This window comes from Eschrichtius robustus, chromosome 8 (genome assembly GCF_028021215.1).
Source record: "Eschrichtius robustus isolate mEscRob2 chromosome 8, mEscRob2.pri, whole genome shotgun sequence".
NCBI classification, from domain to species: Eukaryota; Metazoa; Chordata; class Mammalia; order Artiodactyla; family Eschrichtiidae; genus Eschrichtius; species Eschrichtius robustus.
Genome location: NC_090831.1, coordinates 74,548,280 through 74,563,729, shown reverse-complemented (window position 1 = coordinate 74,563,729; position 15,450 = coordinate 74,548,280).

The following is a 15,450-nucleotide window of genomic DNA, read 5'->3' as shown; positions in this document are numbered from 1 at the left end:
AGGCACAAGCCATACCCTTTAGTCTCTGATTTATTTCCATCATGTAAGATTCTTTTCTTGCTTGCTTGCTTATTTTTTTAATCTGTTTTTCTTTTTTGCCTTTGGTAAATTAAAACTGAATTTTCTTCTCCAGGACAATTCTCTGTTCCAGTCATAGTAAATACCAATTTCATTTCCATCCCATTATTTTTCTAATTAAGCATTTGTCATGCAAAAGGAGATCTGAGGTGCCTGTGCTTTCCATTATGCAAAATATTCAGCTACGATAATAGCTTTGGGATGGCACCTTGAAGGTGTTACGGGAAAAAAATCAGAGAAGAAAAAAAAATAAAATATATTTTACCTCGGACTTTTGCCTGTTTATTTTCTCCCTGATTTGCCACAGTTGTGGATATTGACAATGTCCCATCAGTTGTGAAGGATGGACACATAATTCGCATCCTTTAATAAGGAGAATTCTATTAAATCTTCATCTAAACATTTTAGAGGTTAAAAATATAACTGTGTATCTCATTTTGTTCTCTTCTGCTCACACTTAGCAAAACCTACAACTTCTATACTTGATGAAATGTGCTTCTGACTCAAATTGTTTCAGAACAAAGTATGAATATGCCAGAAGGACAACCTGATATTTCTTGGAAATTCTTTCTTCCTTCTTATGACAAATCCCAAGGAGCTAGGCTCTGTCAAATAAATTAGAGAATTTATTTTCTAAACCCTTTGAACACAAAGCTTTTCCATTTTCTGTGGCAAGATATTTTTCCCAAACATTAACCATCACATCTTATAGCTATATTTATATCCATACATACACTATATATCCATATGCATACATTCTGTATATGTATATCTATATGTATATTTTAATCTATTGATGTATAAACTCTAAGACTTCATTTTTCAATCATTTCCACAGTTTGCACAGAATAAGCTGTGAAATTGGATTTTTAAAAAGTGGGACCCATTTCCTCTCAATTTCTCAAAATGTAGACTGAGAACTTTCCGGTTTTGGAAGGAACCCTGGTGTATTTTCTGAAACACACTGTGCATGGTATGTGTGTGTGTGCACTGCCTGAGTAGATAGCGCTATTAGTTGAACTCACTGTGATTCTGCGTGTTCAGTATTTTCAAAGATGCTGTTGTGGTGCCCCCTCCCAGATCCCGTTTACTGGGGTCCCCAAAGCTCCCCCAGCTGCTCTGAGTGCTGGCTGCTGAAGGCTCACAGGTGCCCCCATTTCTGGGAAGGTTGTCCTGGGCTAAAGAGAGGAGCCACCTCACTCAGGAAGTTGGTGGGGGGAGGTCACAGCCAATGACTGATTGGCAAGTGGTACAAAATGCTGGCACCACAGCCCCAGGAAGGAACAATTCTGTGGGTGTTTAAAGCTCCAGAGCCCTCCCCCACGGTGCAGCTCCTGGTGGTCTTGAGCTGAGACCACATCCCCTCCCTGCCTCTCCTGCTTCACTCCTTCCCCCACAGGATTTTCCTGAAGAGCACTTGCTCAAGAGATCACAGTACCCAAATCCCCATCTCAGGTTCTGTTTCTGGGAAACTTCTTTCAATTTTAGACAGTCAATTTCCTAATCAATAAAATGTGGATAATAATTCCCACCTAGTCTATTTCTCAAAGTTGGGGTGTGAATGGCATATTGTGTGGAGGAATTCTGGAAACAGCCAAAGCAGTAAAAATATTTTGCAGGCAGCATGATATATCATTTATTTTAATATTTAACCTTAGGTTCCATGAAAATATGGCTGATTTCTCCCAACTTGTGTTTTTTACACTTTAGGTTAATGTCCACTGTGCTCATTTTGCTGCTCCCTGGCGAGGACTGATTTGTTAAGAATTGCTGACTTGTCTGTACCGCTCTTTGCACCTGGGCTCTCGAAGGTAAAGGAGGGAAAGAAACGTAAGTCCAGCAAGTGACTGTGTTGGCCCAGAGAGCACAGAGTCCCCACCAAAGGCCAACTAAGCAGGAACCCGAGACCTGGTCTTGCCAGATCTTCACATAGTTTTAAGCAACGCCGGGCACCAGATATTTATGTAAAATCTCCAGCTTCTTAAATACTAACAACACATTTTTTAAAAACTGTAACACTCTACTATTCAAGCAAAACATAACTGGAGGCCCAATTGGGCTAGTACTGAGTAACCTACGACCAGATTTAAGCCCCTGAAGTAAGAGACCAGGTAATGCCCACTGAGGCCTCAGCTCTAGCACAGCGCTCAGCACATGATCCATGAAAGATCCCAGAAGAACAGGACCGCCATTAGCAGTGTAGGTTTCCAAGGAGTTAAATGAATGACCGCTAGTTTTAGTAACTAGTTTTCTACTCTGTAAAAACCACTTAGCATATGATTCTTTTCCCTAAACAGTATTATAACATGTGCAGATTTTTATTCACTTGCTAGCTTGCTCTTGCACAACTTTTCAAGGACACTGTCTGTTTCCTTGTCTATGAAACAGAAATAATTATGCCTGATCTGAAAATAAGCAAAAGCATGTAAAAGGACTTTGCAGACAGCAGCCATCAATCCAGAGAAATCCCTGTTCTCTAGATTCTACCCTGAGATCTAAATCCCGCACTCAGAAATCTGAAACCAACAGAGGCTCTCTCATCTTTCTTCTAAGATGGAGTTTCCTTAACGTTAGTCATGATTTTTGCTATAAAAACTGCATTATTATTTTCTATTACTATTAACTACCTAATCTTTTCCTTTAAGTCAAATATATTTTTTTAGTTACTACCAACCATCTTTTTCAATTACCAACTTTATCTTTGCCCAAGCAATAATATCCATGAATGCACAGGTTTTATGTCCTAGTATTTAATTTTTATACAGACACACGTGTATAAGTGTATATGTATGTGTCTATATATGTGTTTGTGTATATATACATATATATAATATTCATCTGTGTACCACCTAAAATCACCTTGCCTGTTACCGATTATTGTCTCCCATTTTGGAATATTCTGCCCCCCAGGGATAGCAGAATTTTATAGAAAGATTTTCCAGCTCTATCAGTTTTTATTAATTTACTCAATAAGCATTTGTCACCTATTTGTCTATCTCGTGTAAACCTGGAACAGGCAGGAGAAGATTAATATCACTGGTTCCACAAAATTTTAAACCACTCTAAAAAGCTTTGTGAGCCCCTGTGGCTAATGAATTTCAGGAAGGAAACTCACGCTCCAAATCTTCCCGCTCCAGATTCCTGTGGACTTGGGACCACTCAGGAATGACAGAGGGTAACCCCGAGAGAGCCATATTTGCAGAGTGGTGAAGCTCTCAGAGTCTGCCCCAGGGGAATCCAGGTAGCGCTGCTAGTGAGTTTTAACACAGCAAAGCGGTGGTGCCTTCTCAACAGCCTTCACGCAGGAAGCTGTCTGATGTTATGTTCCTAACTATCCAACCACCCAACACTGTAATTTCTAAGATTGGCTTTAGTCATTTAGTGAGATAATGGCATTTAAGCCAGTCACCATTAGGATACCCGATGATGTTAATAATTACAGTCTGCATTTAGGTGGCGCCTCTCCGGGCGAGCACTAAGAGTTTTACAAACATTATCTCATTTTCATCTTCATGACACCCTTGTGAAGCAAGCATTTTTTATAGCATTACTACAGAGAGAGCAGCTGAGGCATGAAGAGGTTAAACACATTGCCCAATCTGAGAGCACATGTGCAATCACAGTGCTCAAACCTGGTTTGATGTCTTAAGAAAGTCTCTGTAATGTGTTCACGTAAAGGTTTCACACCAAATACAGGGGATGTCTCTGAAAATATTTACATTTAGGTCTGTAAGCGCACAGGCTCTTTAAAATTTGTATTCAGTGTATCTAATTAGCAAACAAACATAGAGGTCTAAGTGGAGTCTGATGTACTAAATACCATCTGCCCGATAACTTACTTAATAAATTGTTATGTAGCACTTGCATGTGCCCGGCATTGTTCCAAGTGTTTTATAAATATTAACTCCTTGACTCCTCACAATAACCCCATGAAGGAGGTGCCATTACGGTCCTCATTGTACAGGGAGGAAAACCAAAGAAGTTAGACAACTTGCCTAAGGTCCCACAGCTGGTAAGTGACAGAGCTGAGATTCAAATGCACATGATCTGGTCCCTGAGTTTATGTATTTAAACCAGAACATTGTGCAGCTATCAAACTTATAATAGTTATTTGTTTGAAAATGTACTATTTCTTTCTCATGCCACTCAAAGGCTTTTTTCCTATGTCAGTGGTTATCTACTTAACCCTATTCCAGACAGAATCTTCCCATGTAGCCAATCATCCTGCCCCCAACCCCACTGCGCTTATAATCTAGGTGGATTACTCGCTGGTACTTTAGCAGAGTGACTGGAAAAGAGGGTTTCAGAAGCTCAGCAGATCACAAATCCGTTCCATGCAGAGTCCAACAAGGCATCGCCCGAAAGTATTAAAAAATCGTTTCGTCATTTGTGCTTTGGGGAAGGAAGAGTAAAATTCTCCTACTAGCTTGTCTCAGGATTGGGATGAGTTTCTACAGTAAGCAAAGATATTTTTCACAAATGACTTATGCAATATACCTTATATTTGGAGAGTGCTTTCAAAGTGTTCTATATATTCATTATCTCATTTGATCCTTACACAACAGCCAGTGAGATAATTGGGGAAGCTATTTTCATAACCACCATTTTACAGATGAGAAAACTGAGGCTCAGCGTCATTAAATAAACTTGTCCGAAGTCACCCAGCTAATGAGCTACAGAAGCAGAATACATCCAGTGTCATGTGTTACTAAACCCTATAAATTATCTCATCTCATCTCATATTTAGTTTAATACTTATGGTGATATCATTGCTAAAATCACACACTTAAATAAAAGAGTGATTCCTCCTCAGGGGTGCAGACAGGACACTTGAGAACATTTAATGATTTCCACGTTCAGCTCCCTTTTCCTTTTTCGAGAGAACATGAAATAGACTTTCCAGGGTCATCAAAAAGAGAAGAGCTTCCATGTGGCCACTTCTACCAAACATGGGACTCATACCCGCCGATTTACCCAGATGCTGCCCACTTCCTGAGTGAGGGGAATCTCTAGGTCTCAGAAGAGCCATCTTCCTTGTTTCAGGAATGTGTCCCTTCTCCCCTGGTTGTGGACACTGTGCTGAGAATTAGTTCCACTAAAGAAGGAATGAAAAGGCAGTTCATTCGGATGAGTTACGTATGGGAAAGGCATTGGGCCCTGGAGGTCAAATCTGCCAGCTTTTACTTTCTCTATTAAATGTTTATTTTTCTCTTCCAACTGCTAGAACAATTGCAGTGAATCACCACCTGTGATTTAAGATTTTTCATACTTAGTCTGCCTACTTATTATTATTTATTTATTATTGGTATTCTTCCAAACAGGTCATTATTACAATCATTGGCTTCCCTCCTCCTCTACATACGATCTTTACCTCTGCTTGACTGGGATCCCATCCTCTGATGTTAGCTTCTTCAGTTTTTCTCCCTGCCACCTCAGGATTTCCTGGATTTTCTTCCCCAGTCAGTCCCACTTTCATGGGAAGAGGTGACCTCCTCCCTTCCAAGGCTAAATCAACCCCTTCTTCTGCTAGAAACCCCTCCCTTACCACCTCTTTGAGAATTTCACTCCATCAATTACAAACATCTCCCCCTGACATTCCCATCCTACTGTGTACCTCAGCCTTTCTCTCTTTCCTGGAATACTTCCCTTTATCCACCAAGAGGTTTAAGTCTTTTCAGTTCCTCTAAGGCTGTTCCATTCTTCATGGCACACTCTCTTTGCTGGCTTCTATGACATTAGAGTTATTAAAAAAAAATCCACTGCCTCCCGAAAAAATGAAAAAGAAATCCACGTGGAACCTCTTCAGTGGCTATTGCTGTGTAACAAACCACCCCAAAGCTGAATGGCTTAAAACACAAAAATTTATGATATCTTAATTCTGTGGGTTGAGCTGGGCAGTTCTCCAGCTCACAGGGTATGGCTGGTGCTGGAATCTCAACCTCTGGGACCTGTCTGTGTTCTCTCGCACCATTCAGTAGTCCTGGAGCTTCTTGACAGCATGGCAGCTGGCTTCCAAGAGCACAAAACAGAAACTGCCTGCCTTTTGAAGGCTTAGGCCTGAAGCTAGCACAGTAGTGCTTCCCCTTCATTACACTACTGGTCAAAGCAACTCTCCAGGCCAACCCAGGTTCAGGAGAGGGGAAACAGACTCCATCTCTTAATGAGAGGAACGGCAAGGAATTTGTGGTCCACTTTAATCCACCACAGACTTCCACATTTGCTCAGCTCAAATCACCACTGTTATCACAATAGTTATTTGGAATTATTCTCTAAAGTGTTAATAAATCTTGGTCAGATCATCTTACATAACTCCTAGTGGTTATTATTTCTCCAAAAAAACAAAACAGCTCAATTTCTGGCCTTAGGTTAATAGGCAAGTAATTTTATAGACTCTTAACATTCAAGAGCTGCTTTAAGAACTATTCAAAATTCAGCTAGAATTTATATAGGTCTGTTTTATAGATACTAAGATCAGGTAGCATATCTATAAAATCTAGAGAAAGTAGGTGAAGTGAATTTTAATCAACCTTTTTTTTTTTCAAAAAAAAAAAGCCAGTATATTTCTGTTGATGACTAAAAAAATGCACAATGTGAGAGTTGCGAGTTAAGTTTTATCTGGGGCAAAATGAGGACTATAGCCCGGGAGACAGCACTTCAGATAGCTCTGAGAAACTGCTCCAAAGAGGTAGGGGGGAAGGTCAATATATATGTGATTTTGGTGAAGGGGGAGTACATGCAATCAAGCACATATTTTTGCAGAAGGTTTCTGCTAGTCACGTGGAGCAGACGTCACCATGAAGGAATTTAGTGCTTTTCTAGATATGAGGAGATGCAAGAATTGCACTCATAAAATCAGCTCCTAAAAATATCTAACTACCTGAAGACCTGTTCTGCCAGTTTTTCCAGAGCACAGAGTGCCTCATTTCTGCTCTCCACCCTGAATTCCCTTCAGGGGGTGTTGAAGGTCAACAGCTGCAGCAGCATGTGACTTAACCTCGTAGAGGTAGACGGCAACTGCCCATGGCAAGTGCCAATTTGTAGTTGACACTGTAGAGAAGATGAGTATTTTTCTCAAAGGCAAGGATAGTCATAAATCAGAGGTGACAACTAGGTCTATTACTAAACAGTAGCAAAGAGCCTGCTCTGGATGCCCTGTCCAGGTACTCAGCAGTGCCCTTACTGGCCACCAGGTGTCCCACTGGCTTCCTGGGAGGGCTGATCAAAGGTATGTGAGGCTGAAGATAAGACCTCCAGTTCACCAGTTCAGATGTGCTGTTGGCTATAAACCAGCCTTCTCATGGGTCCTCAGATGTGTCTTACTCCTTCTTACCTCTGAGTTTTTACAGATACCATTCCTGTTTATCATTACGCCCCACTCTCTCTCCTTCCCACAATTTTCCTTTTGCCTTAGCTAAATCCTCTTCATCCTTTAGGTGATGGGATTATATTTGTCATCCACAATGAAATTTTCTTTGAACCCACCCCCTTCCCAAAATTAGGTCAGATGCTCTTGGGGCCATTCCAACTTCTGTTGTATAAATAATTTTGCAGAGGCTGCCTTACCTCTTCTCTGGGGTCTTAACCCATTATTCAGGGGTGCCCCTCAACAGTGTCTGTACACTAAGACCAGCTTCCCTGGCTCTGATCCATTAGTCCAGGAGCAGACACTAACCTTAAGATGGACCAAAGACATTCCCTTTTGAACTGAAAGACTCGGAGCTTTGATAACTAAGTTACGTTAATGAAGCACATCAGAAGGAAGACCCATAAATTCTTGCCAAAGAGGTGGAGCTAATTTGACTCTTGCACTTGTTTATCTCCTCCTTGTATTCTGTTAGACGCCTCTATGACTTTCCCATGGATTCTGTTCTTTCCTGAAACTATCCAGAATTGTCTATAACTCCCAACCAAAGACTTAAAATAATTTATACCAACTGGAATGAACTCAGGTATGCATGTATAATGAATGGTGTATTTGTTTTGTGTCCTTTTCAGTGCTAGAATGAAGGCTCTGTGAAGACAGGAAGACGCTTGCCTTGCTTGGTGCTGTATCTTGAACACCAAGTGAAGTAGTTGGCACATGGTAAGTGGTCCATAAATATTTATTGAATGAATGAATAAATGGAAATATAAGACTGATGCAGCTCTTTGGGAAGTGCCTGGGAAAGAATGAGACTTTACTATGGTTGGGCGGGAGGGTTAAGGGACCATGGTGGGTTTGGATTCCATGTTGGTGAGAAATGCTTTGAGTGGAGACTCTTGGTTGAATTGCTCAGGTTTTGGAAAACATCCTATATTACCTGATGGTAGAAAGAGTCAAGTACAAAGACCCTGTTTACCTTTGGATGCCAAGATTAGATGAAGGCGCTTTCTTACCATAGTCGAAAGAAATCTCTTTAAACTTGGGCAGTGCAGGAGAGGAGGATGGTAGCTCTGTGAAGCAGTGGATCCTGCAGGGCTGTGTGTCCCATCAGAGACTGACTGGTGAGAGGGCAGCCCTGCAGCAGGAACAATGCCGGAAGTCTCTGGTGGTTGGGGTATGGACAGAGCAGCCATGACAGCCATTTGCAGCAGGGAGAGTGGCTGGGGGTGGATGGAAATGAGAGGCTAGAGGAGATCCCATTTCCTGTCTACACCAATTCCCTGGAAACAGGGCAGGCAGGGTTGAAATTTCAGTATCCACATTGGTTCTAAAGCCACAGAACTCTGGGGTTGCTCACTACACCCCAAGCTCTTAGCATTTCCAGGCCGGTGTCACAAGGGTTACACTATCTGACCTGCATGCTGAGGTATTCTAGTAAGAAGCAGGGTTCCTGCAGGACACAGATTTTTAATTCATCACAGAGGTGGGTCTCTCTGCAATTTTACCTTTTTTGGAGGACATGAGCCTGCCAGATTACTTGGTCTGATGTGTAAAAACTGAGTTCAAAAAATGGGAGCTTTGTATCTCTGTGCTTTAGCTATTGACTTTCTAATTGCCCTGAAAGATGAAATAACTTTGTGTCAGAATATGTCTTGATAACAGCCAAATTCTGGATGCAAAACTATCTCTGAACTTTGGAATGATATCCAACTAAGAGTCAAAGACGAAAGCCTGATTTCTCAGCAGTCACAATACAGTAACCTTCAAACTCCATGACTCACCTCATTCTTCCTGGGGAAGGTTCCAGCTCTACCAGTTTAAGCTTGTCCAATCCTGCCAGGAAAATACTCTGCCAATGTACAGGTGTCTATGTAGAGGTGAGACATTTTGTTCAACTGCTATTGGTCCAAGACCACCACATCTTAGTAACAATTGTCTTAGTAACAATTGTATGCAAAACATTTCTTAATATTTGGTGAGGGGGCTTCCCTGGTGGTGCAGTGGTTGGGAATCCGCCTGCCAGTGCAGCGGACATGGGTTCGATCCCTGGTCCCGGAAGATCCCACATGCCACGGAGCAGCTAAGCCCGTGCGCCACAACTACTGAGCCCGCGCTCTGGAGCCAGCGAGCCACCACTACTGAGCCTGCGAGCCACAACTACTGAGCCCGCATGACACAACTACTGAAGCCCATGCGCCTAGAGCCCGTGCTCTGCAACAAGAGAAGCCACCACAATGAGAAGCCTGCTCACCACAACGAAGACCCAACGCAGCCTAAAATAAATAAATAAAATAAATTTATTAAAAAAAAAAAAAAATTTGGTGAGGGCCCATAGCTTTAATTTTTTTGTTTAACAGTTCTTAAAAGGCTTTGCTTTAATTAGCTAAGAAGGAATGATATAGCCCAGTGGTGAAGCTCCTATAGTCTATAGCCAGACAATCTCAGTTCAACCTCCATTCTCCTGTTCAGTAGGGTGTGGCCAGTTCCTTATCCTCCCTAAGCCTCATTTTTCTCCTCTGTGAAATGGATATAATAATAGGACATCCCTCAAAGAATGAATATGAGAATTAACTAGCACAGAGTAAGCACTCAGCAAATGTTATTATTATAGTTATCTTTAACCCTCATAATATAAAATAAAATTATTTTATAAGTTCAGATTTCTTAGTGTGGCAGTTTTAAAAATTGTTATAAATTCTTTGACACTGCTCCCATTGAAGTGGTGTCTAGGTCTCCTCCGCTTGAATCTGATCAGGCTTGTGACTGCTTTGACTCTAGAATACATTGGAAGTGACCCTATGTGGCTTCCAAAGCTAGGTCATGAAAGAACATGCAGCTTCTGCGTTGTTGGCTGGAACACTGAGCTGCCCTGTACAGTCTGACTACCCCAAGACTTCCATGCTGGAGAGGCCACGTCAACACTCTGGCTGACAGTCCCATCAGAGTCCAGCGTCCCTGCCTAGGGGCCAAGCATTTTGAAAGCGGATCCTCCAGCTCCAACTGTTCCAGCCCTCAACCGCCTGAGTCACCTCTAGCTGCTGGAGTCCTCCCAGCTGAGTTCCCAGACCTCATGGCATGCAGACAAGTCATTCTCTCTGTCCCTGTCCAAATTTCTGACTCCACAAACATAATAATTCTGACTTGTGAACACAATAAAATGGCTATTATTTTATGCCACTAAATTTGAGGTGGTTTGTTATATAGCAATAAGTATATGGAACATTCAGAAAATAATGGATCTGGGGGGAAACAATGGAGTAAAAGGGAAAATTAGCCATATCAAAATCATCAGATCCAACCTTGATCTGTGTGCATAATTTTCAAATATCTATCAGTTTTTAATGATGGCAAAGTTTACTTTCTTCTTTCTAAGCTAAAGTCTGTGTTAATCTGAAGGGCCTGCAGCAAACAGAATGACATACAAACTCCACACACTGCAGAGCCCCAAGGGGAAGCTCATGAGCCCATGTAAACATGGACTTCTCTTACTTCTGTTCTTGAGAGAACTGAGGGAAAATGAAAGCTGAAAAGAAAAGCCCTTGGTTTAAATGGACTCCGATTGCATTCCAACCTATCAGATCAATAATGCAGAGATTCCTAAAATCAATGTGCTGAGGCAGTTTTACCAAATGCATTTGCCTATTGATTAATACTCTGACTTTTAAATATAAACATGCATACTTCTTTGTTGTGATCAGAATTACAGTATGCAAAAGCCGGCAAGATACCCAATCTAATGGGTATTCATTAGATTATCATCCTAATTTTATAAATGAGGAAACTGAGTCTTGGGAAAGGAAGAAAACTCACCATGATAAAAGAAATGACAGTGCCTTTTGCTGAGCACAAAGAATACCCCAGTGTCCGGGCTTTTCTTCTGATGCAAAATAGATGTAAGAATGGCGAGTATATCCCCTAAAGGTCTACCCATGGATCAGATCAGATCACAGGAAAGCTACATTTTGAATCTATTTTTCTGCCACCTTACAGACACCTTCCCCCATCTAAAATGCACCATTATTTCTCGGGTTTTATCATGGGTGGCCATCTGACAGTGACCTGTGGCGTTCGATATCCTTTATACTAAAACATCCAAATAACTGTCTTAGAGGTAGATTCTTGGCAGAGTTTTGGATTTTCTAATGAACTTAATTAGGTTACAAAAGCTGTGGGATCTATCTTGTTTCCCTGGGTGTGCTGCCATGGTAATGCATGTAGTAGCTGCATTTGAATTCTGGTTCCCGCCATGGCCAGCTGGGTGAGCAAGGCAACATCTTAGCCTCCATTTCTACATCTGAACTGCGGGTCATCATCTAACTACCTGCATCAGCGTTGTTGTGAAGATTAAGTCAGGTACATGATATGACGATAACGTTCATGGAAGAAAATGATCTTTTTTTCTTTTTTTCACTTTTTTTCAAGTATTAGGATCTCTTTCGCCTTAGATGTCTAGTTAAGTACGAATAGCCCAGTGCTTTTCTTTACTCTGTCCAAAGAAATGTCAGATCTCAATGAAAATGTCTGGTTGCCTGTTCCATTTGTTCTTAATCATAATTCCAAAGATGTTGTTTTAAGAAGAATTTTTACTAATACTTTAGACACCATGGATTGACTTTCACGTTGTATCTTCAGCCAGAGGATTTCAGGTTAAAGCAAGAAGCAAGTAAACAAACAAAAAAACCCAGAATTTGATCAGACTATGATGTTAAAAGATGTATAATATTATCTCTCCCCCCAACACACAAAATGTCAAGTCATCCAGAAGGGAGAGCAGACATGCTCACTTCCAGAGGCACAAGTTTTACTTGCACTCTTAAAAACCTCTTTCGGCACCAGAATGACTCCAAACTATGCTCCCCACATCTTAGCCAATCAGAGAGGCCTCTTTAAGAAACATAACATTTTAATTTACAAGGGATCATCTATATTTCTTTCCCAGGGCCTCACAGAAGGACTGAATTTTAAATCGAATACAAATACGTACATGTTTTGCAAAAGTTTTCCCAGATAGTATACACTATTTCCAATTGCATAATGACAACAGAACTCATTAAAGCAGAGTCATGAGATAGCTCTTTGTATTTTAAACTAAGATTTAAGTAATATATTTAGCAAAATCTTCTTTTATAGTTTAATCTTTGAACTATAAGAAGATTTGGGGGTAATAACTACCCTACCTTATTGATGATAATTCAGTGATGGTGATTTCTTCTTCCTTTCATACTTCTATTTTTTTAAATGTGTTCTGTGAGATTTGTGTATGAGTAATCCATGATTCAAACCTAGACCTACTGAATATACCCATCTATATTCAACCTTTGAGTCTTAACCATGTTTAAAATGGAAATTCTAACAAATTATGGCTGACTCACAAAAGATAAGTTAGTTTAGGATCTTAATATTAATCGGCTATAAGTGCCCTGTAAGATAAAAGTCAGGATAGTCAAACTGACAGTCTCCTTTGATAAGCTGTTTTAGGGAAAGCAATATATGTTCTCAAAAGATGGACCTTTCAAAGAGAGCCTATAAATTGAGGTTCTGTGCATAAATGAATCCAAGAACAATCTCGCCAATGTCAAGAACAGATTTGTGTAAGAATGAAGAAAAAAATTAAGAAAGAAAAGACATTTAGTTTTAGAGTTTTTGCAAAAGAATACGGATGTTTTGGAAGTTAAGAATTAGTTTCTGCCATAATTCCTGGGTTAGAAATTCAAGAAGAAAGAAGTAGAAATCTATGCTGAAAGCTTAGATAAAGTGTCTCTACAAAGACAGTATGACAGACCTTAGGTGAAGCCTCTGAGAAAGGTGGGAATAGCATAGCCCAGCCTTTCTTAACCACTACCAGCTCCTGAACCAATCAATATCTCTTCACTAGGAATTCAAAGATAAGCATCAGACACTCAAAGCATAGTAAACCAAGTTCCCACTTTCCATTCCTAACATACAAAAGTGATACAGAGGCATGAGTCCAACCTTATAAAGTTTAGTTTTAAAATATCTTAGATCTAATCCAACATTTCTCAAGCTGTTTTATGAAAAGCGTAAGTGTCAAGCTGCCGTGTGTGTGTGTGTGTGTGTGTGTGTGTGTGTGTATCCCAAAAGTGGGAAATACTAGGTAAGACAAAGTTTAAAAAGGATTCTTTACCTCAGGACTTCTCAGAGATTTTATTAGGCTAACATGAATCCCCAGTAAGGACATAGAGTGTGGCCTTTTCCCAAACTTACTTGAACAAATTTTTTTCACAGACCATCTTTGGGGAAGATATCGTATTTCACAGAAAAAATTTGGAAAATGCTGATATAACTCTTCAGTGAGTCCCAGCATTGATACATCTAGATCCTGGTATAGAAGACTATGTTGAATACTGAGGAATCATCACGATCTGCACCCAGAAACCATATCTTCTTCTATAAGTTTTAGAAGAGGACATGTTCGCATAATGTTACCAATGGAAATTCATGGACTTTGGTCACAAACAAGGCCTACTCTGGCACTTCCTGGCTATGGGACCTTGAATAAATTACTTAACCGCTTTGAGCCTTAGATTCTTGATCTATTAAAAAAAGATAATAATTACTACCTACCTCAAAAAGTAGTAAAGTTTAAGTGTACATAGTGTATATTAAGAAAAACAATGCCAAATACCTATGGTAGGTGCTCAAAAATTTAGTCTTAACCTGTGTTATCTCTGTTATTCAACAAGGACAATTCAATCCTGCCACCCACAAGCCAGCAACAAATAACTCACCTAAAAGCTCAAGGTCTGCCAGGTTACACCTGGAGCATTCACCTAACTACAGGCGAGTCTATGTGCACCCAACTGTACGTAATTGGAACTGGTAATTATCCATATTCAACCTGACATAAGCAGTCTGGAGAAACTTCAGAAGATTTGGGAAAGGGCTGATAAAACAAGATCTTCGACATAAGAAAACTTGACTGAGTCTGATGCTTGAAGGATCAGTATCAAGGAGGAATTGGGTTATGCTTATAGCTTTTACCTAATTGAAATATTTTTATTACCAAGTTCATAATAGTTCATACTTACTTAGTAATTTTTATCTGTGGATCTCAACCCCTTCCACCATATATGAGAAAATAATATATTTTAGATTAATGTCAAAATATGCTGCTCATATTTTCCTTCTTACATTTTGTTACCCACTGCTTTTATCACCTCCCCAAAAGACCTTCCATAACACTAATTTTTATTGGTTACCACCCTGAACTGGTCCTGATTTTAATATCTTCCTCTGTATCACGTAGGTTTGATAAATGAAATAACGTATTGGTATAAAAAATAGATAAGACAACCTAGGTTGTTTTTTTTTTTAACTTTCAAGAAATAATTTTTTGACAAGGTCTTTTTTTACACAATCCATTGGGAGAAAACTTCTACAGAAAACTGATTTTTTTTTAAAATAAAAAGAACGATAGCTACTCAAAAGAACATAGAAAGGGTTAAAATAAGCATTTAACAAAATTCATGCCAAACAAGGCCATTTAACCTGTATCTCTTCCTTTAACATTTTTGGGTCTAGTATTCTTAATTATAAACTGGAGAAAATTAACTAGTTCTTAGATGATATTTTGGGTTCCTTCTGGTTCCATGATCTGGCAAAAATGACTTTCTTTTTCTTTTTAGCTCTGACTGCACTTCTGAGCCTCCTCGCTAGTAAACTTCACTGTCCAGTGGAAGATAAAACAAGCTCACGAATTTCAAGAGAACAACTTTTGAAGCAGGACAGACCTACTCTGGGGAACAGAACTGCATTCTGCCAAACTCCCTGTGCCCTACCCCCTTGGGGGAGAAGAGGAAGCATCTGAAGTGATGGTGATGGTGGACGCTTAATGCACTGGATGCTTCTTGGTAATTAATACACTAGAATAAATTGACTTTTCACCAAGCCCAGTCACCAAGAATGACCTTGAGAGAATGGAACACAAGACAGAGAAGTCTTTACACAAGAGGAGTGGCAGAAGAAACATGGCTTGGTAAAGTTTCTAA